The 6,985-nt window shown below is 38.5% G+C and overlaps 1 pseudogene; it reads left to right on the forward strand.

The window, feature by feature from the left end:
• The first annotated feature begins 895 nt into the window (after window positions 1-895).
• On the forward strand, window positions 896-1,004 carry LOC114632872 (annotated as a pseudogene).
• The last annotated feature ends 5,981 nt before the right edge of the window (window positions 1,005-6,985 follow it).

Here is a 6,985-nt window from a genome sequence, read left to right on the forward strand (position 1 = left end):
TGGTCAAACACAAAGCCTGTAGGTGATATTTCCACCTAACAGGACAGTCTCTCAGGAAAGTGTCATTGCTGGTTACTGCTCTAGAGGCAGTGGAACCTGAGAGAGTAGAGGAATAAATGAGGTAGAGTCTTAGAGTCTCGTGCAATAGTCAGCTTTATTCAGAGCACCAAACAATGTATACGCTAAGGATTATTAAGAAGAGTCAAATGAGTAAAATGTACAACCTCAAGAGCAAGCTGCACATGGCAGACAAGCCACATGACAAGACAAGACAAAGCATGCTTTGGCCTAGAGGCACATAAACAAATAAAAATAGCCAGTTGTAAGGAATAATCTGAAGTATACTCAGTCCTATCCACTATACCTAGGAGGAGCACAAAAAAAAAAAAAAAACGTATTCAAAGAGCAGTTCTATGTTTTGTAGAAACTGAGGTCACAAGGCTCTTGTCTTATTTTCTTAGAGTTTTCTCACAAGCACTCAAAATTCTCCTCACATGTCTACAATCTTGGATCACTGTCTTTGCACTATTAATTCTTTAAGTGTAGGATATTCAGAGTTCATATGTTGAGATCTAATTAACATTTGGTGCATTAGTATCCTATAATTAGGCAAATTGTAAACATAATTAATATTAGAACAGTAAAATATTAGAACATTGTGTATAATACTCGGCCACCAAGAACAGGGATCCAAACCACGTCTAGCACTATTGTTTACATTATTATTTACATTATTGCTACATTATTGTTTATATTATTATTTCTGATCGGAAAACGCTAGAGAGTAGTTTTAAAAGAGACACATATGATTAGTAGTTCTGCTATCTTGTGGAATGTATTCCAATATTTGCCTTTAATAGGAATACAAATGCTATGATATGAAAATGGGAAATGCTTTGCCCCTAGAGGTGTTGCAGATGTGGCTGTTGTGTCACATGTGTATCAGTAGGTGGCAGACAAAAGAACGGAGCTGTGAACATTTGAATAGTTAGAAGCCTAACACTCCCTGAGCCTGAGATCACCAGTCCAGTGTCTCTCGGGCCTGGAGGTAGAAGGGTAGAGCTGGCCTTGGTTGATGGGGTTGCTGATGAGCTGCCCAAAAGGCATGAAAGCCAATGGGCTGACCATCTCAGATATCTCTCAGACCCAGATCCAAGACTTTGAATTGGACTACTGCAACATCAACCCCATTGATGAACTGCTGGAGTGCATGAAGTGTCCAGTCCTACAGTTCTAAAAGTATGTGATCCCATGACACAGGGCAACAACTGGATATCCAAGAAGAGTACCAATGAGGTTCTATTAATGATAGAGTAGCAGAAGCCAGAGGCCTCAAACCAGACCAATAAGTCATTGCAATGAACATTTGCAAGTGAGGATGTGTGGACAAAAGGGTATACTGTGGAACACACTGTGACACATTACAGCTTCTACAATGACATTTTTTTCTTTCTCTGTTGGGGGAGAGGTTACAAGGGTATGAGAGCAGGGGGAGATGAGTGAGACATGATAAGAAATTCACAACAAACCAATAAAAAGTTAAAATAAAAAAGAAAATGGGAATTGATTCAAATTCCAGGAAAACATTAAATATGGTCTCTTTTTCCTTCAGATGAATGAACAAATAAGTTTATTACAGTACCACAGTTGAGTCATAAACACATTCATTAGTAAAGACAACAAGAGTTGGAGCCATCTAATCTATAAGGTGAAGCAAAAGGAGGATGAGGAACAAAAGACCCATATGCATGTTCAGAGGCACTCACTACAAATGCACAGGTCAAAGCAGATAGCATTGCCAAGAGAGACTTTCGAATGACATAGGGCTCTGTATGTTTTGTGGAATAATTTCTCCCTTGGTGCATAGGGCCTTAACTTGGCCCTCGGTAGGCAGACTTGACTTCTGATGATAGGGTCAATATTTCCCTTTACCCTTTAGCTGGAAAGTTTGCTATATTTTTTTCTGGTGACTTCTGCTGTCTCCTTGCCCTCTACCTTTGTTCTTGATGGCCTGGAAAAGCTGAAGAGAAATGCATAATGTTTTGGTGGATCCACCTGCCAAGACATAAGCAGAATCTGAGACTATATGTAAGTTTTTTAATATGAATTTGAATTTCTGAATTAACCATAATAGATGAATCAAAACAACCAGTTCCACCTGTTGGGCTGAGGGAAAAATGTATTAGGAGATTGATGACTATCTGAACCATGAATTCTCTCCTATTCTATTAGACAAGCCATCAAAAAATAAGTATCTGTCTGTGTAATAGAAAAATGTTGGATAATTTTTGTAAACACAAACTCAATTCATAAAAGAAAATCCCATAGCTTAATCAGCTGGATAATGATTTCCTATCCTCCCATCTGCAAATGAAATTTGAAAATCCGTGTTGTTCTGCAGCACTCTTAAGAACTGATTGTTACTGAAGAGTAATCTAATGCAGCAAGCATCACATTCATATACTTCTTGACACTGGGTGCCCCCCCCTTGTTTATTAATTGAGCAAGAAGAGTAAAGGTAAGCAGGTAATCTCTTAGTATTTTCTGGTTCTTATTGTATAATAAATCAATCCCAAAGGTTTATTCTCTTGTGCTATAATACCTATAGGAGACACTTTAGCGGGGAAAATAAGTGAATTTAAAGGCAGTGAAACATCCACATGATACACAAATGCCTCTTTTAGTCTGAATTCGAATTATTGTAGTTCTTTTCTTGAATCTCAAGATAATTTGGGAGACTGTCCAATGCCATTTCTTCTTCTAGAGTCTTAAATAGACTGGTTAGTTCATTGGAAATACCAAGCACAGTTCACAAGGCCAAGGAAGAATTGGGAAACAAATTCCTTTTCTCTTTTCTGCTCTAGTTTGCCTACGTTATAAGTTAGTTTTTTCATATGCTGTCTCCTAAATTTTCACCAAAAAAGTGGAGAGAATTGAAGATCAGCTTGATTATCAAATTTCGCATGCCATGCTTCATGGCTGTTTCAGACAGTGGAAATTATATATCTAACGAGGTTCCAGTAAGGGAGGTAGAGAAACTGTCACCAGTATTTTTGATGGCACTGGTTTTACTTTTGATTTTGCCTAACCAAGGAAAAGAACCCGTTCTTTTTCTCTTTACCAACTTTCAGGTTTGATTATCCAGTTTCTATTCATTCCAAGAATTAGTCATCTCTTCCTCATGATTATTATCCTTTTTATCTTCCTTAAACATGTTGATAACTCTGAATTAATATCCAACTGACCCAAAATTAACGGGAATCGTTTTCCCGTGTTTATATGCCTTTTCCATATTCTTTCAGACTCTGTCCCTTGCTTCTTCATCTTTCTCTTGGAAACCGGGAATTATAATCATAAACAACTTGAAAGCAGTTTAGTAGTTGTGATTTAAATTCCTGTGCTGCTCCTCTCGTTAAAGCATGGTGCACAGTCTCAGCATAAGTCTGTCATGGGTTTTGTCCCGTTATTCTCACCCCTTCCTTTTGTGAGGGGCCACACTTTCCTTTACCTTGTAGCCTTCTTAGAATATCTATTCGAGTGCCACCTGGTTACCACTCTAGAGCTGGTGAGACCTGGGAGGATGAAGTCAATAAAAGAAGCAGACTAAGTCTCATGCAGCATCCAGCTTTATACAGAACACCAGACAATCTATACTCTGAGCATTAAGAGCAGTCAGATGACTAAAGGTTATGGTCACAAGAGGAAGCTGCATGTGGTGGACAAGCCACATGTGTCAAACACATATTTTTTTCTATAGAGGCAAATAAACAAATAAAAATAGCCAGTTGTAATAAATAATCTGAAGTAAACTCACTCCTATCTGCCCCACCTGGGAGGGGCATGAAAGCACAGTCCAAGAACAAGTCTGTGGTTTTCAGCTGAGGTCATTAGACTTTTGTCTTGTTTTCTTCATTTTCTCACAAACCCTCAGAATTCTCGCATGGCTCCATTCTTGGACAGTGTTCCAATGCATTGCTTGGTCTACTTTTTTTTTTAATTACTTTCATATTACCTAAAACTTAGAAGATTTAGAAAAATGCTATTTAGAAATTATGTTCTATGTCCCTGTCCTGGTTGTTTTTGTTTGTTTTTCAAGTTGACACAAGCTTGAGTCATCTGAGCAAAGGGAACACAATTGAGAAAATATCTCCATAAGACTGACCTCTAGGCAAGCCTGCCTGCATTAGTGATTGGAGTTGGAGGATCCAGCCTGTTATGGGTAACGTCAACCCTGGGGTGTATAAGGAAGAACGCTGAGCAAGCCAATAATTCTTACTTCTCTATCCTGTCCTGTCTTAAGTTTCTTCTCTGAGTTTTCTTCCATGATGGATTGTAATATGGAAATTCATGTGATATAACCCACTTTCTCCTAAATTGTTTTGGTGATGGTCTTCACCAGGAATAGAAAACTTTACTATGATATACTCAGTTATACCAGCAATCCTCTGTGCTTGTATTTTATTTATCATTTTATTCCAGACTTTCTAAATATATTTTTGCATTTTTTTCTTAAAACTGTGAGTGTACGTTTGAGTAACAATTGAGTATGTTTCAAGAATTATTCTTATTTGTCCTAAATATAACAGGGTTTATTTTCCCCAAACAGGAATATTCATTTGCAATTATAAAATCAGAGACATCAATATGAATACCTTGTCATTATCTAATCTATGTGCATATAACATTTTTTTTAAAGTTAATGTATTTTACTTATCAATTGTGACTATTCCATGGCATATACATGGAAATCAGAGGACAACCTGTGGAGTTGGATCTGTCTTTCCATCATGGCTGGAGAATCAGGTCTCAGGTCATCAGGCTTGTTACTTTTGACTGTGACCCACCTTCATATTCAAATAGGACGGTTGTTTCAGAAATGTCTTATATTGTCATTTTTTTCCAGACCAGGACTATTCCAAGATCATGTATTATCTTATTCCTTATTCTTAAGCTATTCATTCATCTAACTATTCTTTCCTTCCTTCCTTCCTTTCTTCCTTCCTTCCTTCCTTCCTTCCTGGCCACAATAGTTTTGCTTTATCATTAGTGATCTTAACATTACAAAATGCATGTTGAATCTTTGATACAAGATCCTTCAGTTGGAGTTTGCTCAGTGTTGTTAGATAATTCTTTCCTGAATCAATTATTAGTATTATATTGGGAAATGCTAACTTTCTCTTTTCCTTTGCAACTAATAATGATAATTCATTGTAAAGAAGAATTTCTCCCCCATATTGTTTGTCTGTAGTATTAGGTGTTAATAGCATTTTGGGCTTTTGAGTTTTTATTGTACTTATAATATTTCATTATTATTATTTATTTTGATCTCAAATTGTGCCCTGTATTTGAGATTTTTAAAAGAGTATTGCCTTTGCTTTGTTATCCACTTAAGTCATGCAACCTGGACATAAAATGTTCTCACAGGTGAAAAACAAGCAAAATAAACCATAGAGTCACAGCAAGGAAACTGACTATTGAATACATAAAAATCAAATCATGAAAACCAGTAATTTTGAAGATTAGTAGCTTTCCTGTAATTAGATACAACTTATCAAACTTACGTACCACTGTTTCTTTTGTGTTAGTATAGTGTCATTTATATTATTATCAACAATTCTGGGGTATTCACTTTAGTTTCACCTTATTGTGAATTTTCTATTTCCTCTGTTTAAACATTCTCTTGACCCCAGAGAAGAGCCTGGGGTGGGGTGAGGTGTCTAGAATGAATTTAAGTGTGTTTATAATAGTTTGCATGCTATCGATTCGTTTCTTTTTAGCTTGCAGAAGTTATTCCCCTGGGTTCTTTATCGTTCTGTTTTGTTTCAGTAACTCCTATCCTGGTCCATCCTCCTTTGAAGATTATTGAATGACATCTTTGGATATTAAGTAGGCAGTCCAAGAGATTCCGAAAATATACACCATATTGCTATTTCCCTTAGATACCCTCAAGAGGTGGAGGTGCTAAAGGCAACATGCACTTCAGAAACAGAGCCCAGAGACCCCTGAGCTTGAACTGACTTGAAAATTCCCTCCCTGGGGACTTGCTTTAATGGTCCCAGAAGAAGTCATGCAAGCTTCCAAAGGAGGAAGGCAACCAATATTCCTAATATCCAGATATGACAAGTATGAACTACAATGATGGCCAGCATGTCACAATAACCCCACAGGAGCAGTGGTGGCATGCTCTTCTGTGTACCAAAGGCTATCCACAGAGACCTCTGGCCTGGCCCAGTGAGAGGGTTCAAGTCAAGCTGAGCCAAGCTAGCTGCCTGGGAGCAGGTGGCTGATTAGCAAGCAGAGTGCAGAGGAACTTCTGGTGGTGAAAGCTTCAGTTCAGTGTTCTCTTCCCAGGCAGTGTTACAGCATCTTATGATAGATGCTCTCAGATGGAGTAATTTTCATACACCTCTATTCCTTCTGGATAGGATCTTATATACAGTTTTGGGGTAGGCTGGGTCTGACAGCAGTTGCTTCCTATTGGCTTGGCCTAAGATGCCTCTTCTACATTAGGAGGGACTTGTGGGCACTGCCCTTACACAACTGATGGCAACAATTCTCTCTATGGGGAGCTGTGGCTTTGTGATAGGGGCCTGGAGTCAGGAGCAGGCAAAGTTCCTATCATTCCTTCTGGGGTCTCCAGGGCTTCAAGCCCTTGCTCAACCTTACCAGACTTTCTCTTATGGTCCATCACCCCACAGTGGCACATATACCTTTGCTAAGAGACTCTTGGTTGTGGGACTTGCTTGGCTGGGTTGGCTAGTTTGCTTGAGTTGAGGGCTTCTGCAGTGGGAACATAGGGAAGTCTTCTAGTGGGAGATTAAACAGCTGCTCGGTAGTCAAAGGCCTTCTTCATGGTTCCCCACAGCAGGGCCCCAAAGACATGAGGAAGTCCATGGTTTTAAAAGTTTTTTTGTCATGGCAGAAAGTGGATCAAACTGTACCCCTGTACCCACAGGGCGATTCTTTGGTTAAATACCATTTGTAA

The sequence above is a fragment of the Grammomys surdaster genome, unplaced genomic scaffold, assembly GCF_004785775.1.
Source record: "Grammomys surdaster isolate TR1022 unplaced genomic scaffold, NIH_TR_1.0 97, whole genome shotgun sequence".
Lineage (NCBI taxonomy): Eukaryota > Metazoa > Chordata > Mammalia > Rodentia > Muridae > Grammomys > Grammomys surdaster.